Source organism: Prionailurus viverrinus, chromosome B3, assembly GCF_022837055.1.
Source record: "Prionailurus viverrinus isolate Anna chromosome B3, UM_Priviv_1.0, whole genome shotgun sequence".
Classification (NCBI taxonomy): domain Eukaryota; kingdom Metazoa; phylum Chordata; class Mammalia; order Carnivora; family Felidae; genus Prionailurus; species Prionailurus viverrinus.
The window spans coordinates 130,255,509-130,271,541 of NC_062566.1; the positions used below are offsets into that span (position 1 = coordinate 130,255,509).

General features: G+C 54.1%; 1 protein-coding gene across 3 annotated transcripts in view; it reads right to left on the reverse strand.

Moving 5' to 3' along the window:
• GPR68 (G protein-coupled receptor 68) overlaps window positions 1-12,068 on the reverse strand; it is a 29,619-nt gene extending 17,551 nt beyond the window's left edge. Inside the window, exon 1 of one of the 3 annotated variants that reach the window (XM_047864331.1) lies at window positions 11,399-12,068. The gene's annotated coding sequence lies outside the window, so the exon portion shown is untranslated. The other 2 variants (XM_047864338.1, XM_047864336.1) reach the window with 2 other exon arrangements.
• Between the last annotated feature and the right edge of the window lie 3,965 nt (window positions 12,069-16,033).

The window sequence follows — 16,033 nt, forward strand, 5'->3', positions numbered from 1 at the left end:
AGACTATAAACCCCCATTTCCTATCACTTGGGAGAGTTGCTCTTGAAACCTGGGCGCCATGTCATGGGGAGGCCCAAGCAGCCTCTTGGAGTGGCCCCGTTGCGAGGAACCAAGACCCTAGCCCCAGTCCCAGCTGGCAGCCAGGATCACGCAAGTGTGCGATCTCAGAAGATTCTCTGGCGCCAGCTGACGAGTTAAGGAGCAGAGATAAGCCACGCCCACCAAACCCTGCCCAAATCACAGCTTCCTGAGCAAAATAGCTGAGTACTGTTATTTTAAGCCATTATCTTTAAACTGGTGTGTTAGGCAGCAGTAAAAACTGGAACGCAAGTATTCTTTTTCTCCAAAATCAGGTGAGGGCTTATCATGTGCTGGTTTCACTCATGTTATTTTAACTTTTATAACAACTTTGTGAGGTGGATATAATAATCTCCATTTTTCCCACGAGATACTAAAGCTCAGAGAGGTAAGGTATCTTGTTTGAGACCGGCCAGCTAGGAAAGATAAAACCCGGTTTCTACTGTTTCCCTGCGTCTTCTCTCCCTACGGTGTGTGTGCTGTGCCCAGAAGGGTGCAACCTGACGGTAATAACAAGACTCCTAGCTAACACTCAGGGGCTCTGCAAGGCTTTCAAGGAGAGATCTTCTCCCGTATGATCTTGTAACACCCTAGGGAGCAGGCTCGGCTATCATGCCCATTTCGTAGAAAATCGCACGGAGGCTTAAAAAGAGGGTAGCTGATTTGCTAAGGTGATCGCTCTCCTAAGAGTAACAGCTGAGATTTGCACTCCCGTCATCTCGCTCTGGAACTGAGCTCTCATTATAGCATCCACACTGTTCCAGCCCGGCATCCCCTGTTAAGCTTAGGAATCCTTTTTCCACCATCCTCTCTTTGGAAGCTTACCTGCGGGGAGAACAACACAATCTCACCATCTCAGATCTGTAACATTCTCACATCTCTTTTGTCCTCACTAAAGTAGTTATTTCCATCTCACAGAGGCCCAGCCACAGGAAGTGACCTGCCTCTGGCTCCAAATCAGTGCTCCCTCCTCTTTTTCTCCTCTTGAATCCCAAAGTGTCTTCCTGTGCCTTTTGGCCAACGCGTCACCGTTCTCCAGCTTGAGGAGTACCCGGGCCCACGGATTGCCGGGCAGGTGGCCTTGCCAACCTCATCCGGGCGCTCCTTCGGCCAATCGCAGACAAGCTTTCCCTCTGCCGGACACCTGCCCTTCACGTAAAAGACACCGCGCAGGCCTGGGGGAAGGAAGGGAGAGCCTGGTCCACGCTGAATCTTGGGTCCCCTGTGCTGCCGAGCTCTGGGAAAAGAAGGGTTAGCTGTGTGTGTGTGTGTGTGTGTGTGTGTGTGTGTGTGTGTTAATTACCAGGTGGCCACAGAGCCAGCCGAGGGGGTGGCTGCTAACCCAGGCAGCTACCGCGGGAGGAGACACTCTACCGCGGAGGGGGGTCCGGACGCGCCGCCGGCGCTCGGGGGCAGACACCAGGCCAGGCGGGGCCTGGCCGCAGCCGCGTCTGCCGTACCGCTCGCCCAGGGCGCGCCCGCACTTGGCCGCCTCTGCCCCGCCCGGCGCGCGCCCACCCGGCCGCTCCCGCACGTGCCCGCCCCGCGCACCGCCTCCCGCCCCCCCATCCCCCGCGCACACGAGGTCGCTCCCACGCTTGGTGGCTGCGCTCCGCGCACGCACAGGTGGCCCCACCGGCCCGAAGCGTCATCGCGCGCTCGTGGGGCCGCTTCGGCGAAGGCGGGGAACTGGCTGCCAGTGCCCAGGACGCGGCCGCTGTCCGAAAGCAGTTTGCGGGCGCGCCAGGGACCCCACGACCTTGGCGAGAGGAAGAGGCCCAGCTGGGGGGGTGGGGGCGCAACAGGGGTGGGGGACCTACCTGCGCGGTGAAGGGCCCGCGTGTGGGTCGCAGTTGTCGGCGCCCCCTCCTAGGGCCGACGCCCAGCAAGCAGGGTGGGCACTGCTGGCAGGGGTGGTCTGGGAACACCGGCGGGTCCACTTCCTGGCTGGGCCCTCCTCCTCCTCGTTGTGCCCTGATTTCCTCTATCCTCTCCCCCTTTCCCGCGCCTGCCGGTCGGGCACACCCAGCCCTGCCGGGTCCTTACCCAGCCTTTCTGACCGCAGGCCACAGGCTAGGCGCCTGCCAGGAGGAACCGCAGTGGCTCAGACCTGTCCTAGAGGCACAGCACTCCCCACCCACTACAACCGTGTCCCCGGAACAGGCTCTGGGTGGCCAGGGTGGGCCAGACTGGTCTTGGCTGCAGAAGGACAAGGTTCCTTCTCCAGCCACATCCCTGGGGAAGCTGAGAGAAGAGTCCATGAAGCGACCTTCCTGTACTTTGCGGGTCCTTATCCTCAGCGCCAGCACATCGGTAGCCACTCAGTAAATGCGGTACCGCGTTGCCGCCCTGAGCCTCTCGGCACCTCCTCTGGCACCTCCCCTGACCTCAGCCGGGGCGCCCCCCTCCAGGAGTCTGCACTTAGGTTTGCTGCTTCCTGGATTCCGGTGCTGGTGCTTCCCAGGGCCTGAGTGTGCCTGAGTCACAACACAGACCTCCTGCTGTGGAGGTCAAGGAGGGAAGTCAAGGAGGCCGTCTCCCCCTCTGCCCCTCGGGCTCACGGATAACAGCAAAAACAGCAGCCAGGGCTTGTGGTATTGTGCCAAGGGCTTAGATGACCCTATGAGGTACATACCATTATCACCCCCATTTCACACATGGGGGAATAAGGGACAGAAAGGTCAAGTAATGAGCCAAAGGTCACGCAGGTAATAAGTGGAGGCAGTGGGTTTCAAACTCAGGCAGGTGAGCCCAGAGCCAGCAGTCTGTGCCAAGCCAGCCTTAGCTGTTCCCTCAGCATCTCTGCTCGTTCACATCAACTCCTGTGTCCCCCTCCACCCACAAGAACTCCCGTCCCCATCTTCTGAACTCCAGCCCCAGTTTTAAGACCCAAAAGTCACTTCTGCTACCGGGCCTTGATGACTGTTCCAGGCAATTTGTGCTCTGCTCCCCTGACCCCTTCTCAGCGTCTTTTTGCACCGTCCACGGGGGTCATTGGCGCACAGACGTCTCTCTATAGGACTCTCACTCCCGGCCCAGTGCCTGGCTCAGAGGACGGCACCCCATTCCAATTTGTGAACTGAGTGTCTGGGAATGGTCACTGCAGGAGTCTGCAGACTTGTGCCATTGGTCATTAGGACCGGCGGTCAGGGGTTAGGACGGAGGGCAGTCAGAGAGCAGGCAGGAGAGGTAAAGAGATGGAGAGATGTCTCACCTTCTGCTAACCCCTCTGGGTGGCTCATAGCTGCTCACTTTGTGACCTGGCCCCTAGGGGACTCTCTGGAGGGAGATGGACAGTGAACAAGAGGGCAGAGGACACCTCAGCAGGAAAGGCAGTGGAAGCAGAGGCTGGATGGGGCCCCTGGTGCGACATCTTCCTCCTTCTTGCAACATCTTCACACATGGAGTTTTCTGGATTAACTATTCAGGCCATAAAAATGCACATATGCTTTTCAAAAGTTGCCAGGCTGAGAGTACTTGTTAAAGAGTATGCCTTCCAGGGGCGCCCCGGGCAGCTTAGTGGGTTAGGTGTCTGACTTGATTTCAGCTCAGGTCATGATTTCCCGGTTAGTGAGATCGAGTCTCACATCTGATATTGCGGAGCCTGCTTGGGATTCTGTCTCTCTCTCTCTCTCTCTCTCTCTCTGCCCGTTCCCCACGCGTGCGTGTGCGTGCACTCTCTCTCTGTCTCTCAAAATAAATAAATAAACTAAAAAAAAAAAAAGTTTGCCTTCCAAAGCCAGTGTCTGAATTAGAGTCCTAGCTCTGTTACCTATCAGTAGGGTGACCTTGGAGAAGTCCCTTAACTTCTCTGTGCCTAGCTCTTCATGTGCGAAATGGGGACACCCCTTCAAAAGGGGGTTGAAGCAATTTCACAATTAAATCAGGCAAAGCCCTTAGCTCGACATCCAGCAGGTATTAGGGTTCGGTAGATATTAGCTGTTATTATTGTCTCCTCCCAATACCCTCTTCTACACGGCTCTCATCTTTTGAATGCTTACTGTCCTTAGTGCCTATGCACGCTGCTCTCTTTGAATTCCAAGTAGTTTTATTCTCTCCAACTTACAGATCAGGAAGCTGAGATTCAGTGAATTAACTGAGGCCACTCGGTTCTGAGTGTCTGAAGCAGGACTTGAGAGAGTCTTAAGGGAAGCTGTTCTTGGAGCAATCGTGTCCCGTCCCCCAGGAAAGGAGTGGGGTGTTCTAAAGCCCATCGTCAGTTGTCAGATGCAGGATTCTGGCTTCCAGGGGTATGAACCGCACATGCCATGTGGAAAGGTTATTACCAAGGGAATCCTGTCCGGGCTGCCACGACGCACGGTTCCGGGGGGCCCGTACACACTGGAACCGACCGGATGGTGTCCCCTGGAGTTGGAACGGTGTGGCAGTGTCTGGTGGCCCTCTCTCCCTGCCTTTTTCTAGCACACAGTCTCTGCTTACAGATCTCCAAACACAGAACCTCTCACCAGGATAAATACTCTTCGATTAAAGCAAAGCTCTGTTTGGATTCATGCTTTACTCTTTAGAGACCGAACAGCATGGCACCTATACTACTCACTGAAAGATCCAGAGCCGGCCTGTGGAAGATGGGGTTGGCATCTCTGGCTGTGCTCTCCCTAAGAAGATGCTAGATTTGGGGAAGCAAAGAGATTCGTCGCCCTGCCTGCAACGTCACCTTCTGGCTCGACTTCTGCCGTTTCTTGATGTCAAGCTGCCCAGTCATTGGCAGGAGCAGTAGAATTTGTTGTTTTGTAAACAAAACCTGGCACTGGCCTTGCAAACAACCAACAGCTCACCATGTTAAAATGAAGCATGCATTGTTTTCCAGAACCTTCCTGGTCCCAGGGAATGGTAAATTACGGCCCATGGAATGCTGATCTGAGACACTGCGCTAATAACCATCTTCCTTGCCCACAGCAATCATCTCCCACAATGGGCTGGACTCCGGAGACGTGGTCAGAATTTCTCCATACCTGGCATAAGTGACGTTCACGTCCATTTCTTTTCCAGTCTCTTATGGGATTTCGGTCTCGGCATTTGCATTTTCCCAGTGTCTGGGTTAGGGAGGCTGCTGCAGGGGCTCAGAAACGGCAGCTGATGGGATGGTTGAAAGGGATTGTTTCCTGAGGGCCAGAAAAGTGCCGAGGACTTTTTATGGGCCCATCCAGATCCACTGTCCACCCGTCTCCATCCTGCTCCGTGGATTGGGTCACCGGCCTCCCTTGCCCTCTGGCTTCTGTTGGGTTTGGCCAATGGGAAGCACTAACTGGGATCAGAAGATGGCAAGAGAGTGAGGAGGAGGGACTATGTATCCCCCTGCCAGGGTAGCTTCAGGTTGGCTGCTTCCTTTTAGCTCCTGCCGGAGTCCCTGTCCTACTCTGCTCTTCCTCTGCCCCCTCCAGCCTGGGGCAGCGACGACGCCAGGCCCAGGGTGCTGCAGACTCCTGCGCTGGTTCCCTTAACTCTATCCCCACATCATTAAAAACCGTCCCCTGTGTTAACCTCTCCTCGGTCACCCTGCTTGACCTTGCGTCCGCTTCCTGCCAAGACCCTGAGTGACACAAAAGTGCACGGGCCAGATGCGTCTTCACTGCAAACTCACACTAATGGAAGAATATGCACATATTTAGAATGCGCACAGATTATCTACTTTAAAAAAATTACTGTTTTTCCAGCTGGTTCTTCCAATGAGCACAGCTGGCCAGCCTCAGAGGAAATCTGTCTTTATCCCCTGAAGGAGTCCCAGCTTCCTCACTCTGCTACGTCAGCAGCACATCGCTGCCTCTTGCAGATGCCCCTGCCCTGTGCTGCCTGTGGCCATGAGCTTCCTGGCTATTCACTCGGGTATGTGTGACTCTCCTTTTGAGAAGTGTTTGTCATTGCGGAGTCATGCTCCTGCCAGGACAGTTTCAAGCAGCAAGAAGCTGGTTTTTCTGTGAATTATCTTTTCTGGCATCAACCACACTCCGGCAGGCTCGGGCCTGAACTGATTAATCAGACTGACCTGATTAATACGACGTTGTTTCCGCTTCCACTCAGACAATCCCCAGGCTCTCAGACGGAGTGTGACTAATGGAGCCACCCAAAGGCAGGAAACTCTGAGGCTGGCGGAGAAGACAGCACAAGTCCAGCTGAAGTACAAGCACACACTTCTGGAGAGCTGGGGAACCCATGTCGCATGCCTGGCTACAGACTCCCGGCGGAGGCCTTCAGGCTGGGCTTGCTCAGGCTTGGGGGCTGGGAGAGGGGGTAGCATCTGAATGTCCGGGTTCAAATCCCAAACCTGTTGCTTTCTAGTTGGGAGAACTCTGGCAAGTTATGCGGCCTCCCTGTGCCTGGTTTTTTCTTTTTTTTTAAATGGGGCAATGGGACGCCTAGGTGGCTCAGTCGGTTAAGCATCCAACTCTTGATTTCGGCTCAGGTCATGATCTCATGGTTTGTGGGTTCTGGGCCTGCGTCAGGCTCTGTGACAGTGCAGAGCCTGCTTGGGATTCTCTCTACCCCGTCTCTCCCTCTGCCCCAACCCTGCTTGCTCTAAATTTAAAAGAATAAAAATAAATAAATAAAAATGGGGGTGATAAAGAAGATTGGTGTGAGGATGAAATATAAAAGTGTTCTCAAGAAATCTGTTGTCACAGGGGCACCTGAATGGCTCACTCGGTTGAGTGTCTGACTTCAGCTCAGTTCCTGATCTCATGGTTCATGGTTTCGAGCCCTGCGTTGAGCTCTGTGCTGACAGCTCAGAGCCTGGAGCCTGCTTTGGATTCTGTGTCTCCTCTCTCTTTGCCCCTCCCCGCCACCACGACTTGTGCTCTGTCTCTTTCTGTATCTCAAAGATAAATAAACATTGAAAATTAAAAAAAAAAAAAAAGAAATATATTGTCATAGAAACCAGGGGCCCAGCCTAGCAGATGCAAAGAGGGCAGGTTATGCTGGGAAGGCACAAAAGGGGCTTGGCCAACTGAAATACAGGGAGTCAGGCTGGGACTGTTCAGCCAGCCTTGACCAGCCTCTGCCTTTTTTCTCCTGTTCATGGAGAATGGACTGCATCTTCATACTGGCTGTGTGACCTTGAACAGTCACATGACCGCTCTCTGCCCCAGTTGCCTTATCTGTGAAATGGGGATAATAACAGTACCTCATAGGGTTGTTGTATTAAATGAGTTACTGAGTATAAAACTCTTGGAAATATGCCTGCCCCTAGTGGGCGCTCAATAAATGTTAGGGCACCCCTCCTCACCGAGTGCCTATAGAAGGCTTCCGTGTTCTCCTCTGGCTCAGATATACAGGCTTCTTTGTAAACTGTGGTTTCGTTTCTTTGGTTTGTTGTATAAGACTTGCCTTCTATGGGGCTTGTATGCCTGGGGGAGGGGTGTGGGGGGAGGGCAGAGGTGAATTTGACTGGTACTTGGCACCCAGGAGCTTTTCCAGGCCCACCTGCCTGAAGAACCATCGGAAGCTCCCTGCAGCTCCCCGAGATAGGCTTAGGTGCCCCTAATGGGGTGAGAGAGGGCTGAAATGGGAGGGGACTGGCCAGAGATGGGGCCTCACCCAGAAAATCTCGGTGAAAACTCTCCCCCTCCTGTTGTTGGGCTTCAGACCTTGCCTGGCCTCTCGCAGGCTGCTGGCTGGTATCTTGGAGGTGAGAATGGTGACAGGGAGGGAGTGTAGCCCCAAGGTCAGGAGGGTGCACCAGAGCCAGACTGCGTGGGTTCAAATCCCAGCTCTGCCACTTGCCAAGTTATTTAACCTCCCAGTGCCTGACCTGTACTGTGAAGGTGGTAACTATGGCACCTACCTCAGAGTGCTGGGTGATGCGTTCAGAACGGTCCGTGGCCCGAGTAAGTGTTCAGTAAATGTCAATTATTATTAATATACCACCAGCCACAGTGCCCTCTGACCACCAGGGACAGCGATTACGGCAGCCAGAATAATGCCCCTCCTCAAAGATGTCCGTGTCCTGATCCCTGGAACCTGTGACTGTGTTGCCCTTTTATGGCACAAGGGACTTGGCAGGTGTGATTAATTTAAGGATCTCAAGAAGGGGAGAGTATCCTGGAATTTCCACAGGTAGGAAAGACGCAATCAGCCCTTGTTGGTTTTGAACATGGGAGTTGACCACCAGCCAAGAAATGCAGGCAGCCTCCACAAGGTTTCTAGAAACTGAAAAAGGAAATGAGACCTATTTCTGACCTCAAGGATTGCAAGATTAAATTTGCGTTGTTTTAAGCCACGAAGCTTGTAGTAATTTGTTACAGCAGCAGCAGGGAACTCATACAGCTGCCGAGACCCGACTCAGCTGCATCCCTGAGGGAAGAACCACGCTGACTCACTCCACAGTAGACATGAAGCATCTGTGACGTCACCCACTCTGCTTGTCCCGTGCAGGCGTGGGGAACACCCTGGACCATGGAACTGAATTTCCTCTGGGCACAGGCACTGCCAGGGATTGAATACAAAAGGGCAGGACACATCCCGGTGGGCTCAGTGGGTTGAAAAGGCCTCCTGGAAAATCTACACCCTCAGGTGGGCCTTGAAGGATGAAAAGTGTGGGGTTTGGACAGGGAAGAGGAGGAGGAGGAGGAAGGAAAGGCATTGTGGGAAGAGGCCCAGGGGGACCAAAGTCAAGGAGGTCAACACAGTCATTCAATCATTATTCATTCATCTTCCTATTCAGTGCTTGTGCTCCAGGCCCTGTGGGGGATAGACACCTGGATAGTAAGTGACTGAGACAGACCTGGTGGGGGTTCTTATGGAACTTACACTGGGAGTAGAAGCCAATACCCCATTATAGTAAAGCATATAACAACCCTTACAGCAGGACGAGTACAGCTTGTTAAGGAAGCACATCTGGGTGGGCTTCCTGGAGGAAGTGGCCCTTCCAGGATAGGTAAACTGAAGGCTTGTTCTGTATCACTTCAGGCTCTATGTGGTGCTCTGTACTCAGCAGGTGCTGACTGAGAGGAGTTTAGCCATATATTTTATTATTCACTATCCAATTCTTTCTTTAAAAAAAAAGTTTTATTTATTTTGAGAGAGAGAAAGAGAGCACAAGATGGGGAGGAACACAGAAAGAGGGAGAGAATCCCAAGCAGGATCCACACCCTCAGGGCAGAACCCGATGCGGGGCTTGAACTCACGAACTGTGACATCATGACCCGAGCTGAAATCAAGAGTCAGATGCTTAACTGACTGAGCCACCAGGCACCTCTAGCTAATTCTCCCTTAGCTCATCTTCCTGCACTAAGGAGAAAGTCTCAGCTGGGTGTTAGTGTGTCTTGAATTCTTTAATTCTTATTAATCTCGCTTTGTAACCTGGAGAGCTTGACTCGGGTGTGCTATGCAGGCAACAGGTGCCCATTGAAGTCTAACAACACTTCTTGGTTTTCCTTGTTTTTATTGGTTTAATTACCTTCATTTTGTGGCAGAGGGTACTGGTTTTCCACTTCTGCGAGCGGAACACAATTTCCTTTGAAAAAGAACTGTACGCAAGTGTGATGGAACCATGAGTGAGTGGGGGGTTCTCCCTCCTATCCCGGAGTTGACCACTGGGGTCCAGCTGAACACCAAGAGGGGCACACTGAGTGTGTGCCCGGGGCAGCGCTGGGCCTGACTCCTGAGAACTTCCACATCCTATTCTGGGCTGTGTGCGGTGCTGGGGACGGCGAGCGGAAACTGGGTGGCCACTGAGAGGCTGAGATTCTCTAAGAGAATTCTCGTGGAGGGGGGCGGGGCTGCTACAAGGAGAGGAGCCTGGGGTCCATCTGCTAAGGCAGGGAGCACAGTAAACTGCTCAGTGTGCCTTTTTGGACAGGAAGAAAAGAAGCCTGGAGAGGAGCAGGAGACAGCCAGGGGACAGTGAGTGGCCTGCACACCGTCCTCCACTTGTCATGCAGGCTTGTGTGGCTAAGTGGATGTGAGGGCAGGAGCTGAGCTCCTGGGGGGCCATCTGGTGGGGCAGGAACCAGGGTGGGGGGCAGGAGGAGACGGTGCTAGAGCCAAGATGCCCATGGGATCTGGACCGAGGGGGAGGCCCAGGGGACCTCTGGGTAACTTTTTACCTTGTGCCCCCGAAAGAGCCACTCAGGGGCCATCCGGGCCAGTGCGGGCTGGCCAGAGAGAAGAGATGACCAACAGAGAAAAGTTTCTATTTCCTGAATAGAGGTTCTGCAATCATCCAGTTTCCAAAGTAAAATCAAGAAAAATGTTATGTATATACTAACATGGAACTAGAGTGGCTGAGTTTTTGAAACTGACTTAGGAGGGAAAGCTGGGAGTGATACGGCAATGACAATACTCTGAGAGCAGGTATGATCACAGGATGAAGGGCAGGAGGGCCATACTGTGGGAGCCCAAGGTACCAGAGCATCTGATCAAGAGGACAGCAGTCAAGGTGGCCTTCCTGGAAGAGGTGACTTCTAAACTGAAACCCACAAGGGGGCAGGAGCATCCTGGAATTCCTCCCAGTGACTGGTGTTTATGATGCTGTGGCTACAGAAGGGGTCCTTTGAGTATTGATGGTGGGGGGCTTAAGAATTTCTCACTAGTCCAAGGGTATATTGCTGGTGGCGAGTGCCCCCTCAGATTCTGATCGTTTGGGGCAGGAAAGAGAAACAAGGTGGATCTATCTGTCTCTCCAGCTCGAGTGTGAGTTGTACTGGCAGGGGGGCGGGGACCAGCTCCCTCCATGTGGGGCTGCTGAATGGGCCATAGGGAATGGATGGGGGAAGAGCGGAGACAGACAGTGGAGATGCTCCTGGAGAAGCACCAGGCCCCAGCAGGCACTCGGGAAACGTTAGTTTGCCCCCTCCTCCCCGCCTCCCCCCCCCCCCCCCCCATCAGGAAAGTCTCCAGTCTGGGACCGGGTCCTTGGACTCCGCCCACGGCGCACTTCCTTGGGCCTTAGCTGCGCTTATGCAGGGTCAGGGTGTGTGTCCCGGGGACCTGGATGGTGTTGGACTTTTGAAATCTGCGGGGACCGCGGGGGCCCTGGGCAGGGCGGCCCCCTCCGGCCCGCTGCACCCCCAAACGCCCCCTCTCGTGACACACCTTCTGGGTGATAGGTCCCTGGGCCCCCAAAGCACTATCAGTGTGGACCTTGGGATGACACGGACCTACTTCCCAGCCCCTCTCCTCCTCCTCCTCCACTCCCCGCTAAGGCCTTTATCTGGAGACTGGATTTTGAATTTTCCGCCGCAGGAGATGTCAGGGAGCCGGCCTTGCTGAAGGTCCGTGGTCCCCTGGGCCGGGCCGCCGTCATCCGCGCGCTGCCTGCCCCGCCGTCCCGGCCCAACCCTGCGCTGCCCCGGGGCGCACTCACCTCTCTCGGGTCCCGGGCGCAGGAGGCCGGATCGCGGCGGGCGGGAGCGGAGGGACGAGCGGGCGGCGGCGGCGGGGACCGGGCGGGGACGGGCCGGGGACGGGCCGGGGACGAGGTGCGGGCGGCCCTGCGCACCGGCTCCAGCTCGCGCGCCGCCTCGCCGCGGGAGGAGGTGGAGGGGGCGGAGGCTCCCGGCGGGCGCCGAGCAGCCGCCCCAGGGATCCGGGGAGGGTGCGGCTTCCAGAACCATTGCTCTCCCGCGGGGAGCGCCGAGGGGCCCTGGGGTTTCCTCCCGGCTCTTTATTGGGGGTCTCTTGGAGGAGAGGATTTGGGGAGCAGGTGGCCGGCTTTGCCTCTGCCAGCTCTCACACTGCGCCAGGTGACCCCCGTAATCTTCACCTCAGTGGGCTGGGCCAAAAAGCCTGGAAAGGGGAGGACGGGTCTGAGCGCTGCCATGATCCCTCCTCACCCCTCCCCAGCACGTGCCAGGCCTGCCCGGCGCCCCGGGCTCCTGCCTGACTTCACGTCGTTCACTGCTCCATTGTACAGACGCAGAGGTCGCGGGCTTTCCTCGGGCCCACTCTTTCCCTCTACCTGGGGCAGAAGGGCAAGGAGGGGCGATGGGAGGAGACACCGAAGCCCGGGTCGGAGCTTTCAGCCTCCAGCGATGGCTCCCTGTGCCCTGTGCTGGAAGAACACTGCGCCACCCACACCAACACGGAGTAGGCGGTCAGCTCTTCACAGCTTCCTCCCTCTTCTTTGGTCTTCTTCGGTTCTCAATTCTGTCTCTGCTTTTTCAGCCCATCTCTAAAAAGGCGGTGCTCCCAGGAGCGTGCAGGAATTTTGCAAGCCAGTTGATAAACAGTCATCACTAAAAATTAACTTGTTTTAATTTAATTAACATTAACTTAATTATGTTAATTTACTAGGGCCACCTGGGTGGCTCAGCCGGTTTAAGCATCGGACTTCAGCTCAGGTCATGATCTCATGGTTCATGGGTTCTAGCCCCCCCCGTCGGGCTCTGTGCTGACAGCTCAGAGCCTGGAGCCTGCTTTGGATTCTGTGTCTCCGTCTCTCTCTGCTCCTCCCCCACTCGTATTCTGTCTCTCTCTCTCAAAAATAAATAATATTAAAAAAAATTAACTTCTGTAAACCTTTGATTAAATACTGTATTTTTTTAAATATTTTTTTCAACGTTTATTTATTTGTGGGACAGAGAGAGACAGAGCATGAACGGGGGAGGGGCAGAGAGAGAGGGAGACACAGAATCGGAAACAGGCTCCAGGCTCTGAGCCATCAGCCCAGAGCCTGACGCGGGGCTCGAACCCACGGACCGCGAGATCGTGACCTGGCTGAAGTCGGACGCTTAACCGACTGCACCACCCAGGCGCCCCTAAATACTGTATTTTTTAAAATGTTTGTTTATTTTTGAGACAGAGAGAGACAGAGCATGAGTGGGGGAGGAGCAGAGAGAGAGGGAGACACAGAATCAGAAGCAGGCTCCAGGCTGTCAGCACAGAGTCCGTCATGGGGCTCAAACTTGTCAACCATGAGATCGTGACCTGAGCCAAAGTCGGATGCTCAACCGACCAAACTACCCAGGCAACCCCTAAATACTGCATATTAAAAGCAAAGGGAATAAATACATAAAACTTGCTGCTTCCTAATTATTTTACCAGTACCCATACTCTTGAGGTTATTTACACCCACTGTATCGGTGTGGAGGTGATGCTCTGTAACAGGTGCCACACGTCTCTTCCCACCTCCATGGTCCATGACACCATGTTGGCAGCTTGGAATTGGCCATAGTGAGAATATTTACACCACAGAAATTGGCAGATATTACCAATCAGGGCTTGATTTATGTTTTTCTCAGTGTCTAGACTTAAGAAAATGGCAGAGAAACTGTTCATAGTGCAGAGCAAACTTAAAAGTATGTCTTGGGTGAATATTTATGCCATGTAAGGCGGTACATCTATTTTTTTAAGAAGTGTGCTCGGTCTGTAGCCATGATGATGTGACAGCACAAAATGGAGGAAACTTGCTCATCCTGCATTCAGACCTCCTCTGTGACCAGGTAGTCCCCGTGTCATCCACAAAGGAGTGAAGTTCTGATATGCGTTTCTGGTTCGTTTTGCTTTCATGGTACTGGTTAACATAAAGGGAAATTTCAACCAACATCCCTGTTGGAATGATACTGACAGATGTCAGTTGCAAGCACAGGCTGGCTACAAATACACAAGTGTGGCAGAAATCGATGAGAGCTTTCTACGAGAATCAATTGGCTGTATGGGTTCTGAGGCAGAAAGTATTAGATATTTTACTATTTGTAAATTTTATTACACATCTTTATAAAATTTTATGTATGTATACATGTTCCTTCTCCTTCGGTTGATGAACATTGGGCTGGATGTTTTACGTTGGCTAGATCCTTCCCAGGGTTTGTCCTGTGCTTTCTCACTTTAGTGTTCTACCCAGGGTGAGCCCGTCTTGTCCCGGAGATGATTCCAAATCTCTTTCCAGGTATAGACCTCACCCTGGAGCTGTGCGCACGAATGCCAACTGCTAGTCGGCTCCCCAGACGCCAGGTCCCGTATCTCCCAGGCCCGTGCAGAGGGAGGTGCCTGGAGCTCAGGAAGGGCATGATCTGGGATGCCTGGCTTAGCAACAGGACCCTGTGATACTGCCCGGGGGTGGGGACCATTGCCTGGGATTGGCTGCGTATGTGAGCGAGGTGTCAGAGCTGGAACCAGCTGATAAAGTAATGGATAGGACACAGGGAAGAGGGAGGGGGATGTCAAATATCATCTGGAGGTTAGGGGACAGAGAAGACGAGATGGGAACCACAAAGAGGCTTTGGTGGGGGGCAGATGGTAAACAGTATGCTGAGCATTGAGTTAGAGGGACATCCCAGCTGGAAACACAGGTCCGGAGGTTCCAAGGAGAGGCTGGGGCTGGAGCTGTTTGGAGCCTTCTGGGAACAGACTGTAATTAAAATCGTGGATGTGTGTGAGCTTGTCTGGGGCGAGGAGAGGGAGCCGTAAGAGGGCTGGGTGCACCTCGGTGAGCCACGTAGAGCGGCCCAGTCCACAAAGGCATGGGTGTGACTAGTGCAGAAGCAGAGACTGAGGGGAATGGGTCAAAAGGAAAGGTCACCGGGGGTGAATGCCCTGAGAGGTGCCACGAGGGCTAAGTTGTTTGAGGCAGGCAGTCTATTGGGCAAGCTACCGCCCAAACCCAGGGCCAGGTGTGTGTGTGACCCGAGATGAGAAAAACTGAGACAAGGGTGGGGGTGCAGATTTCAGACACAGTCCAGAACGTGACATAGGTGTGGGGTGTGGAGAGAGGAAGGGCCAAGCCTGCATCTCGGGCTTCTGGTTTTTGTGATAGCAGGACAGCTGGTCCTTGAATGAGCGAGGGAGCCAGAGGGGTGGGGGGTGGGGGGGCGGGGTGGCCAGGTGGAAGAGTCGAGCGAGGCCTGCAGGTCCAGGCAGGAGGATCGGACAGCAGGTGGGGGGCTTCAGGCCTACAGCTCAGCAGTCAGCCCTTGGCTAGACCTGGGGGGCTGCCCGCAAGGGGCAGCCTCTGGGACCTAGCACCTTAACTGTGAAGGCACCTTTAACTATGAATGAATGAGGGGCTGGCAAGTGTGAGCCCTGGAGACCCGTTCCAGACAGCAGAGAATCCCAAGCGAGGTTCACGTGCTAAGTGGCCAGGTGGCAAAGTCTGCACAGGAGGAAGCGGAGAGGTGGCTGCTGCTGTTTGGCCTGAGCCTTGTGGATGGCAGCCCCCCGCTGAGCAGTCACACGGGACTGCAAGCTTCCGAAAGGACAGGCGAGGAGGCAGGAGACTCTTAATCGGGGGGCACACGGGGGGCTCAATCACTTGAGCTCAGGTCGTGATTGCGCGGTTCGTGGGTTGAAGCCATTCATGAGGCTCTCTGCTGTCGGCGCAGAGCCTGCTTCGGATCTTCTGTCCTCCTCTCACTCTGTCCCTCCCCTGCTTGTGCTCTCTCAAAAATAAACGTTAAAAAAAGCTTGGTGAGGAAAGAGAAAGACACCGAGGCAGCAAGACAGAAAGCCATTTGAAGAAAGACTTCACCATGTGTGGCTATGTATATGCCTCCCATCCTCCCTCCCTCCTATTTAAGCATCTGATCTGAGGTCCCGGAGATCTAAATTCCAGATCCTAGTTGAGTACTCTTGGGAAAATCCAAAGGACCAGTTGGAGCTGAATCCCACATCAAAACGGGGTGTCTGGGTGGCTCAGCCGGTTAAGCATCCAACTCTCGATTTCGGCTGAGGTCACGATCTCACGGTTCGTGAGTTCCAGCCTTGCATCCGGCTCTGTGCTGACAGTGAGGAGCCTGCTTGGGATTCTGTCTCCTCTCTCTCTCTCTGCCCCTCCCCTGCTCACTCGCCCTCTCTCTCAAAATAAACTCTAGGAAAAAAAAAAATACAAGTCTGGGAAAAAGCTGTATAGTAAGCACGAAAAACTTGTTCTCTGACCTGTTGGCAAAGAGTAGATTCCAGAGGCCGAGAAGGCTCTTGGAGGTGAAGCAGGGAGCCCCGGGAGCCCCCGACAGCCTGTCCCATAATGCCAAGGCTGTCCAGTGAGAAAACCAGGACTCCGTTC